The sequence below is a fragment of the Wyeomyia smithii genome, chromosome 3, assembly GCF_029784165.1.
Source record: "Wyeomyia smithii strain HCP4-BCI-WySm-NY-G18 chromosome 3, ASM2978416v1, whole genome shotgun sequence".
In the NCBI taxonomy this organism is placed as follows: domain Eukaryota; kingdom Metazoa; phylum Arthropoda; class Insecta; order Diptera; family Culicidae; genus Wyeomyia; species Wyeomyia smithii.
This window is the reverse complement of record NC_073696.1, coordinates 210863373-210884809: the sequence shown is the minus strand read 5'-3', so window position 1 is coordinate 210884809 and position 21437 is coordinate 210863373.

Below are 21437 nucleotides of genomic sequence, written 5' to 3'. Positions count from 1 at the left end.
ATGATATTGTTAAATGGCCGAATCACAGGTTTATAATGTACATAATTCAAACTAGCTCAATGATCAATATATGATGGTAATTAGTGAGAAACAATCCTTTTTCAAGGACTGTAAGCGCCACATTTTTCTAATCGCATGGAATAAATGTAGAACGGCGGTCACATATAATTTGCAAGATATGAAACTTCAACATTCCAAGAACGTGTTTGTGGCCCTGAGAAGGGCCGATTGTGATTTGCACTTGGCAGTAAGAGTGAAACAATTCAGTTTGAACTAGTGTATTTCGCAACAGCTTAAGTTTGGTTTCTGCCTTGGATACAGCGTACTTGTTCAGCTCTCCTTGCAACAGCAAACGTATGAAAGTCTGACGAAAAACTAATGTGCTTCGTGCACAACGTTCGACTGTACACCTACAAATAATGTGCAGCGCAGTCAATCCGTTTTTTCGAGTTCTTTCATTCTACCACCTACGCTGCTCCGCATAGTTGTAAGCTAATCACACGGGGTTTTTCATCATCACATAGCTATTCCGTTTGTTCATCCTCATATCGTTCAGTCGTTACAATGTCTAGTCGTGGCGAAAAAGACAAGATCAAGGGAAAGACAAAGTTCCGTACATCTCGTGCTGGGTTTCAATTCCTGGTAGGTCGAATTTATCGTCTACTGCGCAATGATTACTATTGCCCAGGGGGTGTTCTGCTGAATATTAAAGCCGTTCTGTTCCCAAAGAAAACGGGAAAGAAGAATTATTCCCAGTTTCGTGGAAACTGAAACCAGCCGTCGTTTCAAGGACGACCACATATTTTCAGTTGAAGCAGTAAAAATGAGTTTTTGCCTCTTCAATTTTTCGCCTTCAACATTATTTTCGGTTGACTTCAAGCCAACTAAACAACGTTTCTTTTTGAGGTTACCAATCATTTATTAAGAAAAAGAGAATTGAAAGAGAATTAGTACTGAAATTTACCGTTTCACACCATCAAATTGATTAACTCCAATCGAGTGTATTCCTAAACCTATTACAAGCAATACATTGACATATGACCATTTGTCGTAATTCGACGTCAACCTTGTCGTTTATTTTACCTTTACCTTTTATTGGGTGCGCAACTGAGTTCTTATTGTTTTTCAATAGATGGCACCAACAGCAAGTGCTGGTCGATTCTGACATATCTAAAACATCATGAACCAAGTTGAAGCATAGGATAAACAAACCGCTTCGATAAGTTGGTGATTTCATAGTGGTGTAATAAACTGCTTCTAGTTGTGTGAAAATGTCTGATTTTGTGCCAAATAATCACCATCTGCGGTGAATGTTACTACTCTCGGTTGGTTCAAAGAAAACGGTGGCTGAAGCGCATCGCGAGTTAAAAAAAAAGTTTACGGAAAGGCTACTCTGAGTGAAACAACGTGTAACTGTTTCAGTCGTTTAGAGGCGGTTATTTCGATGTTCATAACTATCCGCGTTAACAAAGGCCATGAATCTTCGAAGACGCTGAATTGGAAGTTATTCATACTTTTAGCAGGGGCAGCCCTTGCTTTTTGACGGCTCCGAGTAGGGATTTAATTTCGACTCTTTCGTTGTTAAACATGCGCTGAGTATACACAACAACGGTCGTATCGCAAAAAATCCACGTTACAATAATCTATGACGTTATTTTGGATAGTTTTTTGTGGTGGTATTTGAATACACAGTGCCTTGACTTCTATGTATGAATTTCTTATGTAATATTTTACGGTAAAGCAAGCGTCCTCGTGGAGGCGGAGAATTGTTTCTCCAGGCACTACACGCAGATCGTTCTATAGAACGACCAACGGAATCAGGAACCGGACCGTGCCAGTACCTGCCATGTGTAATGACAGGGAGGGGAACCTGATTACATATGAATAGCAGGTGACCAGGCGTTGGAAGCAACATTTTGAAGTGGTGTTGAACGGTGAGGAAGGTAGAAGAGTGGACGAGGTGAAGAATGCTTGCAAAGAGCTGAAGAACCACAAAGCACTGGGTGGGACGGCTTACCGGCTGAACTTTTTGGAGCTGGGAGCTGGCGGCTGTATAGTGGAATTCACCAGGTTATCCGAAGGATATGGTCTGAGGAACTACTACCTACGGACTGGTGGGAAGGACTCATTGTCCTATCTACAAGAAGGCACATCGACTCGACTGTAGTAATAATCAAGGCTTAACCCTCCTCAATTCCGCTTACAAAATTCTCTCTCGTATCCTGTTCCAGTGACTGAGGCCATTGCAGGAAGCCTTTGTTGGAGAATACCAATGCGGTACAGCGGACCAGATGTTTACCTTGTGACAGATCCTCGACAAGTTACGAGAACACAACTTGCAGACACCTCATCTGTTAATTGATTTTAAGGCGGCGCACGATACAGTGAAACGTAACGAGCTGTGGCAAATAATGCTTGAACATGGTTTTCCAACGAAACTAAATAAAGTGTTACGTGCGGCGCTTGACGGTTTTACATCATGCGAATTTTCGGATGCCTTTGTAACGTTAGATGGTCTGAAGTAAGGTGACGAGTCTCGAACTTGCTGTTCAACATTGCTTTAGAAGGTGCAATACGAAGGGCAGGTGTGCAGAGGAGCGGCACAATCATCACGAAGTCCCACATGCTTATGGGCTTCGCGGATATCATTGATATAATTGGTGTTGACCGTAGAGCAGTTGAAGAGGCTCTCGAAATAGATGCTGCTAGAATTGGATTCACCACAAACACTGCCAAAACGAAATACATGGTGGCTGGCAGAGAGCGTGGTAGTTCTGCGGTTGTTGGTGCTGCTGTGGAGATGGATGGGAATTCTTTCGAAGTGGTCGACCAATTTGTTTATCTTGGTACTCTCGTGATATGTGACAACGAGGTGAGCCGCGAGGTGAAAAGACGGATTGCGGCAGCGAAAAGGCTTATTACGGATTGCGTAACCAGCTTAGGTCCCATAGCCTACAGATCCGTACGAAATTTGCGCTCTATAGGACTCTGATCCTCCCGGTGGCGCTCTACGGACATGAATTGTGGACGTGGAAGGAGGTCGATCGACGAGCGCTTGGGGTCTTCGTGCGTAGAATCCTGTGATCAATACTCGGAGGCAAACTAGAAAATGGGGTGTGGCGCAGGCGCATGAATCACAAGCTCTACGAAGTATACAAATACGCTGATATTGTGAAGCTGGTGAAACACGGCAGGTTACAGTGGGCTGGCCTCTTAGCACGGATGGCGGATGAGCGATCGACAAAGATACTATTTTGCAGAGAACCGGATAGAGGCCGACGACTTCGAGGCAGACCTCGCACGTGTGCTGTCGATGAGGATGCCAGAGCAGCGGGTGTAAGGGGAGATTGGAGAGGAGCAGCCCAACACCGAGTTTTGTGGAGACGTATTCTGGATTCGGCAAAGGATCTCAACGATCTGTCGCCATAAAAGTGAAAGTAGAAGTAAAGTGAGCTTCGACGTCATTTTGTTTCAAAGCCAAATATCAGAATTCTAAGAGTTTGTCCACATAATAACACTTTCTCACCCATCTTTAAAAAAACTGGCATTAAATCGAACACAAACCGACCTCAAAACGGTGATTATACGAAATCAGTTTTGGCATGGTTTTGATATATTTCACAAAGCAAAATAATATCAACTATGTAAAGCAGCAATTGATCAGCTAATATTTAAGTGTGATAGTCAAATTTTGTGGTGTTTAGTCTTTTATCCAGCCAATCCGATTCCGACCTCCACGCGGGGCCAGCTGGGATACGAGTAGCCAAGGAAGGATCTGGTGACCGACCCCGGTGCGAACTTGGTTCTATGCTGGCAGGGAAGAAGGATTCTTTTGAGTTGAGTTTTGTCTGTCCTCTATATTAATCGGAATAATCGGCGCAAACCCACGCGACGAAGACGGACTAACGATTGAAAACTCGGGACGTAAAACTGTCGATTCCTCAATTTTTAAGGGAGCACACGACTGCTCTCCGAAGTATTGAAAGCCCACAGGTTCAACGTCGTGCTGTAATTTAACCCTTCCACGTACGTACGTTCCGAGATACTCATGCCATCTACCAGAGCTGCGGCAACACATCTGAGCTGGGAACAGCTTTTATAGTGATGGGCGGAAAGCGGAAACGGATGGTGGCCAATCAGCCCCCGAATGTGCAGGTTGAGAATCAAGGGCCGTTCTTCAACATCAGCATCATAAACGTGCACAGCCCTTACCTCGAAAGTTCCGGAGACGACAAGACGAATGCTACGCGCAGTTGGAGCGAGAGTACAGCCACTGCTTAAAACATGTTATTAAGATCGTCATCGGGAATTTCATCGCTCAAATCGGCCAGGAGGAAGGATACAAACCGGTGATTGGAAGGTTCAGCGCGCATCAACTGACCAACGAAATGGGCCTAAGACTAATTGAGTTTGTCGTCTTCAAGAACATGGCTGTGCGTAGTACCTGCTTCCAGCACAACCTCCTACACAAGTACACCTGGAGGTAATCAAATCAGACAGAACAACAGATCAACCACGTTCAGAATAATTGTCCCAGACATCATCTACGTCAGATTCTATAGAAGCGCTAACGTCGACTCGGACTACTACCTGGTGATGGTTAAGATGCGCCCAAAACTCTCCGTTCTTTATAACATTCGGAACCGACGCCCGCCCCGGTTAGATCTGGCGTGACTGAAGCAGCCTAACGTCGCCGAAAACTGCGCACATTCGCTCGTAGCTGCGTTGCCAGAAGAGGATGCTCCTCTTGAGGACTGTTGGAACACAATCAAAACAGCCATCAAGAGCGTACCGGAAAATGTTATCGTATATATGGGACGAACCCAACGAAACGAGTGGTTCGATGACGAATGTAGGAGGGTGATGGAACACTGCGCGGGCGGTTAAAATGCGCAGTGTCACTCGTCAGAATGTGGAAAAATACAGACAGAAGAAGATGCAACGAACCCAAATCTTCCGGAAGAAAAAGCGCCGCCTGGAGGAGGAGGAGTGTGCAGAGCTGGAACAGCTGCATCATTCTCAGGAAATGCGAAGGTTCTACCAGAAACTCAACGCATCCCTCAGAGGTTTTGTGCAGCAGGCCGAAATGTACCGGGATAAAGATGGTAGCATTCTGACGGACGATCGTGAGCTGACCAAAGGGTGGAAGCAGCACTTTGACGAACACCTGAGGCAGAGGACCGTGGCGGCGAAGAAAGCGACAACGAAAACAATTACTTTTTAAAGCTATTTACAGTAAGAGGTTCACGAAACGGTATTCATATTTGATTTTGTAAAAACAAGAATAACAAAAAGTTATTTAGCTTGCATTGAAAATAGGTACTCTCTGCCGAAAATTTAATCTAGACCTTGTGCTTGTTCTTCAAAATGCTTCTGTGGCTTGTACGATAACTGGAACTCCATTCTAGGGTAAAAAAACTGACAAAAGTAACTTTCGCAGTAAAGTATGTTCATCTTTCGAAGCAATTTACGTACGCCATCAGCAATTCACAGTTTTTCTTAATATTTCTATTGTCGCTTCTTTACAAAATTTAGCGAATTAGCGATTAGCGTGCCGAAGGCCAAAATTTTAGCGACGCTAACAGTTTCGCTAACCAGCTCAAAAATTAGCGAAATCGCTAAGTCGCTAACTGAATTTTAGCGTCGCTAATTAGCGAATTAGCGAATTAGCGGAATGGTGCCCACCACTGCTAATTAGAAACACTTTCGTTTCGTCCCCCAGTGTTAACATGAAATGAAAATATGTTATACTGTCTGAACAGAGTTGCCGAAGTTGCGAATATTGTTCTGGATGGGCACGAGTTTTGTATTTTCAAACAGGTGCAAATGAGTTTCCATGAACAAATGAGTATGGGTCAGAATTCGTGAAACGGATCACCAAAAATCGCGATGTCTAATTTTTTCAAATAAATATTAAAAACTTCAAGAGTTTCACTCGGAAAGTTGATTTTCCAATTTTTATTGAGTTTGAGTAAGTTTACAAGTTTTTATTGTCATTTAAAATTTAGGTCAAAATTGTTTTTAAATAGACATAGCTTTAAAAATATTGCATCGAATTCGATGAAATTTTCACAGCAGATGCATCCTAAGTTGTAGATTACGAAATATTTTTTTTGGAGAAAAAAATATTTTTTCAATAGTAACTATTTAAAACAATATGTTGAAAATCTATGTTCTAGGGCATTGAAAAATCTGAAAAAAATCACAAGTATTTTTGACGAAATTTCGAAGCTACTTTGAAAATTTCGCGGTGGTGTTATTTTTTGATCAAAAGATATGGGCTTTCAAAGTTGGTGCCGCAACGCATTTTCAAGCGAGAAATGCTCCTAAACCCAGTTTTCTTCAGTTCTCATACCAAAAAGTGCACCATAATGACTAAGAGTAATAGCACGGGCGATCTTACCCCGCTGATGCGTTCTGTACGGTTGTCCCCTAACTAAATTTTTGCATTATTGTTTAGTAAAAAAGCTTGCGAGTTGTTAGGGGCATAAAGTATACTGTCTTCATCATTAAGTTAGGTAACAGACTAAGCATATTTTGACTATTTCGCGACTAAAAATCATTTCTATCAAACTAATTTTACAAACCTTACAGAATTTTTGCATATAACTGAAACTGGGCTTGTCAATAGTAGTACTGCTCACTCGCTTCTCGCTTGAAAATGCGTTCGACACCAACTTTGAAAGCCCATATCTTTTAATCAGAAAATAACACCACCGCGAAATTTTCAGGGTGGTTTCGAAATTTCGTCAAAAATACTTGTGATTTTTTCCAGATTTTTCAGTGCCCCAGAACATAGATTTTCAACATATTGTTTTAAATAGTTACTATTGAAAAAATATTTTTTTCTCCAAAAAAAATATTTTCGCAAACTACAACTTAGGATGCATCTGCTGTGAAAATTTCATCAAATTTGATGCAATATTTTTAAAGCTATGTCTGTTTAAAAACAATTTTGACCTAAATTTCAAATGACAATAAAAACTTGTAAACTTACTCAAACTCAATAGAAATTGGAGAATCAACTTCCCGAGTGAAACTCTTGAAGTTTTTAATATTTATTTGCAAAAATTAGACATCGCGATTTTTAGTGATCCGTTTCACGAATTCTGACCCGTATGTGTTTTGGATAGCTTGCAAGAAAGCGATTCAAGTCTTTGAAATCATCAACGTTTGCATACTCTATGACGGGGAAAATGCTGCTTGGCAGCTCTTGTCATATTCTTTCTCTACTTCGTATGCATACAACGAGCGAACTAATACACGCTCACCGGATGAATTGGAGATTGAAGAAACTTGTAACATGTGCAACATATGCGACGGTGTGTGATTTTTATTTTACTTGAGATGGAAAGGGAGCAGTTTTTGACAGAAAAAATCTTGCATGTGGTTAAAACGACCATTATTAGAATTTTTCGTTTTAGGTTTTAAAGTATCATGTAAAAGTTTAGCGTGTACAAGTAATATTATTTTTATTTTTTAGCGTGTACAAGTAATTTTATAATATTTTTCAGGTAATTCAAATAACAGAATAACAGAACAGAAAGATGTTCAAATCGTACACATAATTAGAAACCCCATAACTGAGCCATTCACAACAGTGCTCACAGAAGAATAATAACAACTAAATCTACCACAATGATTTCTCCTGAGAAAAAAAAATCCACTAAATACTTCAGCTATCCTTTGTGTCGCCTCTCCCCTGCGGTAAGGTTTCGCGAAAAGTAAACTGAAGAGTTCCGCAAAATCAATGAATAATAAATCCGATAGGTACTTACATTATTCAAAAGGAACGATGTGCATTATTAATGCTCTCACGCTGTTAAATGACCCAAAGAGCGATTTAATCAATACGAGAGGTGCATCTCTGTCAGGAGCCGACTCCGCCTCGCCATTATAGTCATGCTTCTTGCAGTGGTACTCCTGCCTGATTTTCCAATAAGCCGCACAATTTCGAGCATATGTCTCCACTGTTCTTTCAAAGCTACTGCTGCCGCCTGCGGATGCCGGGGCTACCGTCGTTGTCGTCGTCACCGTCGATTGCAGTGTGCGCTAAATGCACTATCCAAAGGCCGCCGGTACATAAGTTATAGGTGAGCTCATCAGCGACGACAATGACGGAGCACCACACCGGCCCCCGGGGAGGTGGTCATCAACCGGCTGTGGCCAATGATCCCCGTGCTACCGCGCAGCCTGCTGGTATGCAATTTTGCAGATGGGAAGAAGTTTCATTTTCTGCATAAATTAGAAATTATTTTGCTCATCCGCTCCTGGTTTCTCGCAGCCGCAGGCCGTGTACGGACAGTTCTCCTTCGCCACCGTGAGTTATTGAATGACTTAATTATTTCTATCGATTAATTTATTTATTTTAGCTTCTGGTTATGAGTCGGAACGAAAAAACCGATCGCAGAATGGTTCGATTCGTGATCTCCTGTTTGCCAGTTTCACTCCCCGCTTGCTGCTAGTGGTAAGCCGTAACTTTTGCTACCGACGGCGCTGGGGTTATGTGCCTTGCAACCAATCCCAAGATGGCCAATCTTCTCCCGGGAGGATTAATACCGTAGCATTAAAGATTATTATTCATTTATTCTTCTTAATGTCGAGTTTAATGCTTGTTTTTGCATTGCATTAAATAGGATAAAGTGTCCGGCCGCAGCACATGACGGTTGGATTGCAAATCGGCCAGCCCGGTAGGCTGCTTCGGCAATTGAAACATATGCGACCTGTCGCGGGTTGTATCCGTTCCGCACCCCTTGAGCAATCGAAAAAATTACAAAAAAAAAACTGCTACGATATCGGTTGCTAGAATCCGTTCGGATAAGGGCAACAAGGTTATTTTCAATTTTTGAACTCAGATAGTTTTTGTTTACTACATATTATATCTATATAAACACAAGCGGGATACTTTTCTGACCAAGATTTTTTATAATTGATGTTATTTAGTTAGTTTACTAGTTATATTTTCTTCAAAAAGTGGTTGATAAATTGCTTCTTACATTGATGAAATTTCCCCAAGTTAGCCGATTGCGATCGTGTACTTGGAGAAAGGGTCCAATTGAGTGGTTCTCGACTCATCGAACAAGCAGTAACCTATCTAATTGCGATTATGCTTCCGGTCATCATTCCAAGCTGCTTGATTTAAAACGACCTAATAATATAGAATAATTTTTACATGCATGGATAAAAAAGCAATCTCAAAAATTACTGATCATTGCTGGTGAAATAGTGGAAGGTTAGTACATATAATCTTTCTGGTCCTAAGTTATTTTTTTCTCATACTGATTACTTTATAATATTGGCAACGGACGTTTGATGTAGCATTAATTCTCGTTAAACAACGGTGATTCGAGTTTGTCTGTGCTCCTCCTGCTAAAAAAATATTATTTCTCAGGGCACGAAAAATAAGAAAAATATCAAAATAAAAATACAAACCAGTATCTTTCTACGGCAGACAGGTTAATTTCGACAACGCTGAAAACCATAATTTACAGCTCGCGGCGCATTACAGATCAAATATACGATGCGCTGTTGCAGAGATGATAAGGAAGGAGGGGAAGGGAAGACTTAATCACATCTCCAGCGGTGATTACAATGGCGAATGTTGACAAATTTGTGGTTGTTCTGTGTTAGCTGGGTGGGTTTCAGCCTGGTAATTGTGAGAACGTGTGGAAAATAAAGCCAAGGCAACGTCGTAAACACTATTATTAAACTGGCAATATCAGTGCGTCTCATTCTAGTAAAACAACACGTGAAATATTACTAAACATAAAATACTGTCAAAAATGTCAAAAATAGTCAAAATGTTAAAAATGTCAAAAGTGTCAAAAACGTCAAAAAAATTAAACGTCAAAAAACTGTAATTATCCAAAATTTTCGGCAGTTGTGTGAAGATGGAACTCTATTTTGTTTTAATCGTTTGAAAATTATATTTCTGAACTTTTCAAAACTGATCAGTTGAAAAAAAAATTAAAGTCTAGCGAATGTTTATTTTGGATAGTGTTGACCATGAATCACAATAATCATGAATTTATATGTACGACTTTATTGATATACACTAAGGTCGCTTTTTACGCGGTTTTTTACGCGGGTTTTTTTTACGTGGCTTTTTTACGCGGACTCCGGAATTTACGCGTTTTTTTACGCGGATTCCGGAATTTACGCGGTTTTTTTACGCGGATTCCGGAATTTACGCGGTATTTTTTTTTGCTCGGATTACGGATGCCCTTCACTCGGAATGCAAAATTAACGATGGTTTTTTACGCGGATTCCGGAATTCACGCGGTTTTTTTTACGCGGATTCCGGAATTTACGCGGTTCTTTTTTACGCGGTTTCTTTTTACGCGGCACGTATCCCCCGCGTAAAAAGCGACTTTAGTGTATGTGCAATACGCAACATTAATTCCCATTTCCAAAACGCAAATCAAAAATTGATAAGCTCTTCGAAATGCTAAGTCATTTATTTGAGATCCCGGCGCACATTATCTCAAGTAGGCCTTCAGTGGTGTTGGCGGCGCCACTTCGCCCATGCATTAAGTACGAGAGGTGGCGTGGTATTGAATGCGCCACCGTCAAGCAACTTTTCACAAGTTTTCGCATCCTCAGGGCATCGCAGCGCACTTGGCTGCTGCTGCAAAGGATGCAAAATTGCACTCTCGGTGAAGATTAGAGTGAACACGATTGCACCCTAGCGTCGTCATCTTCGATGATGAGGCAGCGAAAGCGAGTTATTTTAAAATCGTTATAAATTACCGCAAATAGCATGTTATTACCGATCCGGCCAAACCTCTGACCCAACATGAATCTGGCACCACTCGCCACCAGTTTTGCGGCTATCGAAGAGGGCGATTCGTTCCTCACGTGGATATTTATCTAGCGTACCCAGGAACATTGATCATAACCGATTAGGAAAAAATGCACTTCCATTCCCACGCCAGTGCGGAGAATGGGGCTTGAGGAAGGTGCAAAATAGGCGCAGCATAGACCAATCAATTGAATAGGCAAAAAAAGTACTGTCATTGTCTCAAATTGAAAGGTCGGTTTCAATTAGGACTGTATGCGGACAGAGAATCAATTAGGCAAACTTCTGTTACGAATGTTGTACTTATTTCGTTCCGCAATGATCTGCGTTAGTTCTTGAGTAATCTTCAATCGGGCACTCCAGCAACGCTAGCAGTCGCTTAATGAACTGTGAAACAATAACAATTTCATGCAAATCTGACCCATATGAGGCCGAGTTATTTATGCTCCGCCGTGTAGCTCGAGTTCGGTTCGGCGCGGTTTCGGTACTTCGCTGCAACTGGCCGGGACCTTCGGTGGTAACCCTGGCCCCTCCATTCGCCGGCCCGCTGCTTGTTGATGTTCTACCGTCATACTGCGGACGGCTCGGTGAGGCAGTGCTTGATTTATGCTTATTGGTTTATTATGGCGTTTGTATGGAGCCATTGTGGATTCATCGATTCGCGTTGAATAAAGGTGCGAAGTGGCGCCATCAAATCACACAGCCAAGGCCGTGTGGTACGCTTTGTGCTGTACCGTCGGGCTCGCAAGGATACGATCACGAAGCATAGGTTTTATGAATTATGATTAGTGCAAATTTTTATGAATGTCATCAAAATTCTGCCCTGACAGATACTGCGAACGTTTACGATGCCGTCATTCTGGAGTAAAAACTTTCGAAAGCTTCACTTTGCCGAACGTCATTGTCTTTTCCAAGAAATAATGTTTCACGAGTAGATGTACCGTCACCAAAGTCATGCGAAACAAAATAAAATAACGCGGACGACGTCTCTAGGCTCGAGGTCACCATGAGACACATTTGAACATCTCACTCTTTTAAAATTCTAATCTATTAAGTCAAATTATCGATATAAAATGACACACAAAAGTTCTACGAGAAGCTGAACAGTTCCCGCAAAGGCTATGAGCCACAAGCCGACATGTGAAAGAACCTGGACGGCAACCTTCTCACGAACAAGTGTGAGGTGATTGACAGGTGGAAGCAGTACTTCGATGAGTACCTTAATGGCGATGTAGCAGAGGACGACGGCGGAGTGCACAGTGGGGCGACTCTATACAAAGGCTGGCCAAGCAAAAAAAGTGTCGATAAATGCGACAAAAACTTGGTATTTACATAATTTTGGGGCGCTGAACACGAATTTGGCATCCGTTTTTTGTTTGGGGCCGTCCATAAAGCACGAAACCCAATTTTTAATATTTTTTGGCTCATTTTTCTTTTTTTATAGAATTATATGATCTTTGACCGCAAGTAGTGCCACCGGGCGTCCCCATTGAAGAAAAAAATACGTAATTCATTGACGACCCCTCGAACTAAACGAATTTTGCCTAAATATATATATTTTTTGAAAAAAACTAAAACAACATAAGTAATTCAAACTAATTCCGCTTCCGCTGTGATCGCTTAAATCTTGTGTTGAATTGTTTCCAGAAAATTTGAAGTTCATTATACTTATCAGCAAGAAAAATGTCTTTCGCTGCAATTTTTATTTCTTCTAGTGATTTTCGATGTTTCATTGTTTCATATATATGTTATCTTCTTAATCCGGTTTCTCTGGTTGAAACAGGACATTTAAATACATGTATAACACCGTGAATTGATAACTTACTAGACATTGAATTAGGTGGTGCCGCTGAAGTTGAAAGCTCCATAAGAAATTCAACGAATTTATGGATTTGAAAACCAAGACACTGGAATGACACAACGTTCAAAATGAATACGAAAAGATGCGGAGGGCGACGGCTGTTTTTTGTTTTTTTCTCATAAAGCAAAATGTGTGCTTTATATTTGTATGCAAACGAGTGCGAAGCAAAAGCAATCTTCAAACGGGCTATTGTTAGCCGGAGTTTGATGGTATGAATTTGCTGCTAGTATTTGACACTTCAATCAGTTTAGCGAATTTCATGATTATAAATTGAAAAGGGCTGAATGTTTTAAAATTGTTTTAAATTTGCAGAAAGTGATAAAGTTTGACATAATTAAAATTTCATAAAGATTTGTTTACTGTTTTCTTGTTTAACACTTATTTTATAACTTTTTATTTACAAATTTTGTGATTTTTGCCCAAATTTATTTTTAATCCTTACGAATTGAGTACGATATCATAAATTTTCAATAATGGAGTACCATGGTTATGATTAAAAATAATCCTGGATGAAATTTCAACTTCGAAAATAAAAACTGAAAAAATCTGCCATCCCCTTTCTCACTAAAGTGACAATTTGCGCAGTTTTGCGCTACAGCGGACAGTGTGCATTTGAAAGCTTACGTTTTTACCTAAATTTTGAAAGTAGTCACAACCGTGGCAAACTGCGGCAACTAAACTTTTTAGCTACTTTTCTACAAAAATCACGTTTATTTTTTATTTTTTTTAGTGTCGAGCCTGCTATAACCAAATTTGACAATATCTAATGAAAAGGGTTTGTTTTGCACAATATTTACAACAACTTTTCCTTTGACGTCAAAAAAATTCAAGCTATCATTGAAGCTACAGAGCGTTTCAAAGTAATGTACTTTTTATTAAAAAAAAAAGACAAAAAACTTCAGTTCGCCAAGCTTTGACAAGTCATAAAAAATTCAGATTTCATGATATTGCTCCCAAATTTTGAATTTAGATACTTTAATGTTATAGCAATAAAGGAAAAATATTATGAAACAGCTAACGAAAATTTTTTTTTTTGGCTGATGGCCAGCGATTCCCCACTGTAGAGTGGTAGCAGATCTTGGTGTACACGCAGATGACGACAGAATTCCAGCCCCTGACCTCCAGGAGGTGAGAAAGGAGATCGGTCGGCTGAAAAACAACTAAGCCGCTGGAGCTGACCAACTCCCCAACGAGCTGTTAGAACACGATGGTGAATCACTGGCTAAGGCGCTACACTGGGTTATTGTCAAGATTTTTGGAGGAGGAGGTAGTACCGGAGGTGTGGATGGATGGTACAGTGTGTTCCATCTACAAAAAAGGCGACAAGTTGGATTGTTGCAACTACCGTGCAATCTCGTTGCTGAACGCCGCCTACAAGGTACTCTCTCGGTACGGCAGGTCCTACAGAAGTGCCGTGAGTGTAACGTACTCACACATCATTTATTAATCGATTTTAAATCGGCATACGACACAATCGTTCGAGATCAACTATGGCAGATTATGCACGATTACGGTTTTCCGGATAAACTGACACGGTTGGTCAAGTTGACGATGGATCGGGTGATGTGCGTAGTTCGAGTTTTGGTGACATTCTCGAGTCCCTTCGAATCTCGAAGAGGGTTACGGCAAGGTGATGGATTATCGTGCTTGCTATTCAACATCGCTTTGGAGGGTGTGATACGTAGGGCTGGTATCGACACGAGTGGCACGATTTTCAGAAGGTCTGTTCAGCTCTTTGGCTTCGCTGATGACATTGATATTGTAGCACGAACCCTTGAGAAAATGACGGAGACGTTCATCAGACTAAAGCCGGAAGAATTGGACTGGACATAAACGCATCGAAGACCAAGTAGATGAGAGGAAGAGGTTTTAGAGAAGACAGTGTAAACCTCCCGCCACGAATTCATATTAGCGGTGATGAAATTGAGGTGGTAGACGACGAGACGGTGGGCTTACTGGTGACTGCTGACAACGACACCAGCAGAGAAATTTGTCGACACCTTATGACTGGAAATCGTGCCTACTTTGGACTCAGGAGGACGCTCCGCTCGAATAAAATCCGCCGCCGCACGAAGGTAATCATCTACAAAACACTGATCAGACCGGTAGTCCTGGACCATGCTCGTGGAGGACCAACGCGCCCTTGGGATTTTCGAACGGAAGGTGCTGCGTACCATCTGTGGTGGAGTGCAGATGGAAGATGGACCATGGCGGAGGCGGATGAACCACGAGTTGCATCAGCTGCTGGGAGAACCACTCATCGTATAAACGGCGAAAATCGGGAGACTACGGTGGGCTGGGCATGTCGGACTACAACCCGGTGAAAATGGTTCTCGATAACGACCGACTGGAACGGGGCGCGCAGCGAGCGAAGTGCGGTACGACCTGCGGGGCCTCCGCAGACGACATGGCTGGCGAGCTGCAGCCATGGACCGAATCGAATGGAGACGACTTCTTCGAACAGCAAAGGACACTTCGGCCTGGAGCTGACTGGTAAGGTAAAGTATCGATATAACAGCTCCGGTAATTACTTATGCACTTATTATCTGTCTGGTGAGAGTTCGAAGCTTTATGGCACCCAATTTGTTAATAAAATAGTTCAAATTCATTTATGTAAGTCTTGGGACTCTAATAAACCTTACGATTATACAAAACTACGCGAAACAAATCCGCAGATTATCAATTTCTCCACCGATTGACCGAATATCGTTCGAATTCCCATTGTACCTGCACAGAAAAAAAATCTATTTATCATTTTCTCATTCCAAGAATCAATATAATGATGTAGTCACACTGGGCACAATTATAAGAGCGTGTGATGTAGTTTTCCCAGATGGTCTCGAGGTACGTTGCTGGCCTGACAAGCCAGGCTTCGTAGGTTAGAGTCTCGGCTCGGGAGAGACTGTTAGTATCAGTAGGATCGTAGCGCTAGCCCCGCAATTGTCTTGTACACTAAACAGTCGGCTACGAAGTCTTCGTATAAATAAAAAGACGGTCAAGTTCCGAATCGAAATTTAGCACCAAGGCTTTGCTTTTGATGTAGTTTTCATGACACTTGATTTCAGGAATTCGGCCTAATTTGAAGTTCTCAAAAATTTTAAAATTTCCTATTCTCTGCATAAAACCATATTTATCAATTTGGTAGATTTACTAGAGATAAATAGTTTTTCAGATTGTTGAATCGCTGTTATGTTATGTGCTTTTCAAATTTTTGCCTGAACGGACAACTCACTACGACCAGAAATATTGATCTTTTTTATTATCGCCGGGTTCTCTTCAAACAGCTCTTCTACTATTAGCTACTATCAGTCATCTACTAGATACTAGCAATATCACTATTATAGTAAGTGACATGCTTATGTTATTATCCGTGCTTGTGTGTGCTTTCGTCCTTCCTTTTTACGCTAACTACTCCGAGTTCTTTGCATTCTGCAAATATTATCGCCAATCAATATAGCTTAGAGAAGTTCAACTAATTGTCCTTCTGATCAGTTTCATTTTAAGACGCACTTCTTCTTGTCAGGAGGTATTTATCGAAGTTTTGTAGAATCCAACGTAAAGAAAGGATTAGTAGGAGCCAGAGAATAAACTCATGCTTAAGTCCGTTGATAGCGAATGGCCTGATTATACTAAGATTTGAACCCACGACAACTCACTTGTCAAAGCAGACTCTGGAACCTTGCGGCAACGAAGGTTTCTACCTGCTTTTTACATAGTACATTTCTGTTTTGTTTCTTAATAAATGTTTCGAAATTGTATTTGTTACTTCCGTTTTAGGTTTAGTTTCGAAATTTTTCGACTAAATAAATTTAACACAATTTTGGCATAAGCATAAACATTTTTTGATTTTTTTGGTGATAGAAACTAGATACAAACTTTCAATGTAATTGAAAAGGATTCCAGTTATTATGCGTCGTAGGTCCCTGCTGCAAGTTCTAAATATTTTGAAAAACGTTTTGTATATTTGTTGACGTTCTTTCAAAGTTTCATTATGTCACTTCCAGGCACATATTAATCTTCCAACTCTGACTTTTTTGCAAGCCAATAGCTGTGGCATTAGTGATCTGGAAAAGTACTCAAAAACGCTGCCAATACAAGTTTTATAGAATGCACAACCATGTTTTCGCTGTTATTTTAATAGGAATGCAACTTGGCCGTATGAGGCCGAGCGTTATCATGCAGTAGAATCACTTTTTCGTGTCTCTACTCGTATTATGGCCATTTTCTCGCTTACTTACCTTACCGATCAGACGAGAGCCATGGTGGCTTGTGTTGTACCAAGAAGTTGTCGTCATGTTGCTCGGTTTCGATCTGGTCGAGTCATCGGGTTCGCCACAGAAGGCAGAATCACGAAAGGCAGAAGCATTCTTACGACGTGACCGGCCCACCGAAACTTATTTACTTTCGCCAGATGTGCAATTGGGTTCTCTCCAAGCAGCGCGCGCAGCTCATGGTTCATGCGCCGGTGCCATTCTACGTCGTCCGTTTGTACTCCACCGTAGATAGATTCGCAACACCTTCCGTTCGAAAATTCCAAAAACGTTAAGGTCTTCCGCAAGAAGTGTTGTTGTCTCGATTCCGTAGAGCAGCGGTTCTCAACCTTGTTTTGTCCGCGTACCCCTTGGCAATATTTCCCAAATTAATTGTACCCCCTGGCTTCTAATGTCTTCGCAGAGTGGGAGAAAGTAGTGGTAGATCACGTTGTGGTAGTCTAGTTCAGGTTTCAAATTGTACTATAGCTTGTAGTATTATTAAAAAACATTGCTTTGTCCGCCATTACTGATTTTTCTCCCGCGTACTCCCTGAAGGCTCCCGCGTACCCCAGGTGGAGAATAATAAGGGTTTTGTACAGCGTCAACTTCGTCACAACTCGGCTCATTCGAAGTGTCTTCCAAAGTGAAAAGTAGTCACGGTCTCTGGATCATTTTGCTGGTGTTATTGTCGGCGGTTACCTGTGAACCCAAATACATGAGCTCATCGACCACTTCAAACTCATTGTCGTCTACAGAGACTTGATTTGGCAGGCTGATGTTGTTCTCCTTGGAGCCTCCCGCTCGCAGGTATTTTGTTTTAGACGCATTTACTCGCGGTCCGATCCGTCCGACTTCGGCTTTCAGTCGGGGTTAAGTTTCCTCCGCCGTCGCAAAGTTACGTGTTATAATGTCAAAGTCATCCGCGATGCACAGAAGCTGAACTGACCTGGTGACTTTCGTGCCCTTAGTGTCGATGCCCGTTCTCCGGATCACATCCTCAAAGGCAATGTTAAACAGCAAACAGGAATGTCCATCACCTTGACCTCTGCGCGAATCAAGGGGCTTGAGAGTATCCGAAACACGCACGTAGCACATCACTTGCGCCAGGGTGGCCTTGATCAGTCGAGTCAGTTTGTCCGGAAATCCGTTGTCGTGCGTGATCTTCCATAGCTGTTCTCGATCGACTGTATCATAGGCCGCCGTAAAGTCGATGAAGATGTGATGTGTAGGCATGTTGTACTCGTGACATTTCTGTAATATCTGTCGGATCGAGAAGATCTGGTCCGTGGTGGTACGGGTTTCCATGAAGCCCGCTTGGTACTGGTCCACGAGCCTCCTGGTTAAAGGTGATAGAGGATGGAACAGGATCTGTGAGAGTATTTTGAAGGCGGCATTGATAAGCGAGATACCGCGGTAGTTGCGGTACTCCAGCTTATCGCTCAATCTTGTAGATGAGGCAGACGACTCCCTCCAATCACTCGGCTGGCAGTTTTTCCTTCCTAAATCCTATATATGAGCCATTGCAGCGCTCTAGCCAGCGCCTCTCTTCCGTGTTTGAAGAGGTCGTTCAGCAGTCGGTCTTTGCCTGCGACTTTGTTGTTCATCAGCTTTTCGTTCTCACAAGAACTTCATGAACATCGAGGGCTGGTACTCGGTCATCAGCTGCTGGTCGACCACCCCGGTGGCAGCCGTGAGAAGGCTCCCATCCGCGTCGTTGCACATGTGGATTTGCGGTACATAGCCTCTGCGAGAATGATTTCTTTTTTTATGAACTTCCGCGTATCACTGGTACGGTACAGCTGCTCCAGCTCTTCATGTTTACGATCCTCTTGCTGGCGCTTCTTTCATCTGAGAATCGTAGTCAGTTTTCCGCGCCCGTTTATAATTCGCCTCGTTCTCTCTCGTTTACCTGTCCAGGTATATCACCTAGGTCCGGTTCTTGCCATTCACCGCTGCCTCGCACTCTCCGTTATGCCAGTCGTTTGTGCCACTCGGTGCTTCCACTCATAATGTCGCCGTTGTGGTCTCCCCGATAGCTGTGCGAATGCTGCACCAGCCGTCTTCGAGGGGTGATGCGCCAAGCCCCTCCTCCGTGGGTAGTAGCGCTTCGAGCTGTTGCGCTTATTCCTCCGCAGTTTGGGGGTCCCGGAGCTGCTTGATGTTAAGCCGCGGGGTTTGGCGAAGTCGCGCGTGTTATGCGGTCGACAGTTTTGAGTGCAAAGTTACCGCAACTAGGCCCAAGCCAAAATCCTTTTTAGGGCTGCGGATGCCTAGTCTCGCGACGGGGCTGCGTGTAGCTGGCGAGACACTGAATTTCATAGTCGTCCGCTTAGGATTAGACGCTGTGTGAGCAGTTTCTAACAAGACGAACAGACGCTCAGAAAAAGCTGCTCTCCTAGGTGAACAGCTCCCCCTTTCCTGTCAGCACACGACCAAGTTCCCGCCACGGCGCACCGGCTCACCGATTTTTACTTGGATGCTCGTATCCCAGTCGACACCACGTGGAGAAAGGGATAGGAGTTGCTGGGCATTATGCTTTAGACCACTCTGCGGTCTATTTTTTGCCAACTAGTACGGGCGTACTACTGGTACGCACTGCTCAGCCTGTTACCAACCATTTTCTCGCAGTGTTCGATTTTATAGCATCAATTGAAGCCAATACGGTTCCCGAATGATAGTTTCGTTCAGTTTCAATAGCTCATAATAAATAACACTGACCTGATCCCATCAAATACACAGCGTAACCTACGCAGCGTGTATATCACAGTGCAACATTTTTTTTTGCTTTGGCTCCTATGTACGATTTTTGATGTAGTTTAATGCGAGAATAAATTTCCCCTAGTTCGGACATATTTCAACTAAAGGGGCAGCAATGGCGCCATTTTGAATTTTTGAGAAATCGGAAATTTTCGATGTTTTTTCGACGCCATTTTGTTTTAAAGCCAAATATCATAACTCTAAGAGCTTGTCCACATATTAGCATCTTCTTACCCATCTTAAAAAAAAGCATATCTTGGATCGGACAAAAACTGAGCTCAAAAGGGTGATTCTACGAAACTGGTTTTGGCATTGTTTTAGTATATTTCACAAAGCAAAATATAATCGAGTATTTAGAGATTACTGCTACTTTTTATGAGTACCTAGGTCCTTCCACTAGTTAATAGTTTGATTCAAATAATATTTTTATCTGTTTGAGCAAACTTTAAATTTGATACAAACATTCTAATAAAATTCAACTTTTTTTTAACATGTAAAACTTTTCGACAGATTGCAAGTGAGTTTAACTTCCAAACTGATTTGCATCTGTCATAATTTTTACAAAGCTGTACCAGAACTACCGTAATGACATGGAATCATAATTTGATTGGCTTTTTTCCAAACTCTTTCATCAAAATCGTTTTTTTTTCGGAAGGAACGAAACGGAGTACCTACTTTAAAGCCACGACCATGATTGTAACCAACTGACATAACCCCAAAATCATAAAACCATTACGCGGCATCTTTAAACTGGGTTGAAATTCATCTGCTTTAAGTAAAATTATTGTATTTTTGGCAATAGTTTATAAATTATTTTTCAACGTAGGAATAAAATTATATACCAAACACATGTACCCTGCGCAGTGCTGCCAAATAATTGGCGCGTACGATGCGGTGAAAAAGGCGAATATAGCCGGTGAAATTGAACAGAGGGTAGCTAATAATCACCCGCGGGCGCCCCTCATTTATCGTCGCCCCGGTACCGGATAGCGTAATGAAAATGACGATGATTTAACGTCTCCGAAGGACTTCGCGATAAGCCCACCACGTAAGTCTTGTTTACCCGTCGATGACGATGGGGCGATGGGTTCAGATTCAAACTGCTTTTCCCCGTTGGGGCGAAGAGGAAATTGCATATGTACGATGATCGTGTGGTTACCGCAAACAGTTTCTGCCTGTTGCTGACGGCCCCCCTTAAATTGCCTATTTATATGAAAGTTCATTATGCTAGCTTATGAGTAAGAATTAAATCTACCGGAGGCAACAATCGGTGCTGATGAAACCGTCAATATAAGTAAACCCACGGCGGCAACGAGAATGAGCTTTCTGTAAACGGCACATGAGGTGCAATGGAGAAAACTGGTAAAGTGGTTTGACAAAACGGAATGAAATTATAATATTCAAGCTAGACTGCTTCTGCTCTCTGTTGATGAGAATTGATTGAGCCGTAATCGATGATTTAATCAGCCTAAGAATAGCGTATGCAGTACGCAAACGACCTTGGCTAATGTTAATTAGTAGGTAGTAAGCATTCGCTCTCTCAAATAATTGTTTTCACAAACTAGCTAATGGAATGATGTGTTTATATCATCTCAAATCGAAAGCAATATGATACATGTTTCATTACAACTCATTTAAAGGTTTTGATTGATGCTGATTATAAAGCGATCGCTACCTGTGCAGTACTTTCTACGTAACGTGCGTGCGTAACAGTAGCGCACTTATTTTCCGCTTTTTCTCACCCAATCACTCACAATCGCAGGATGTG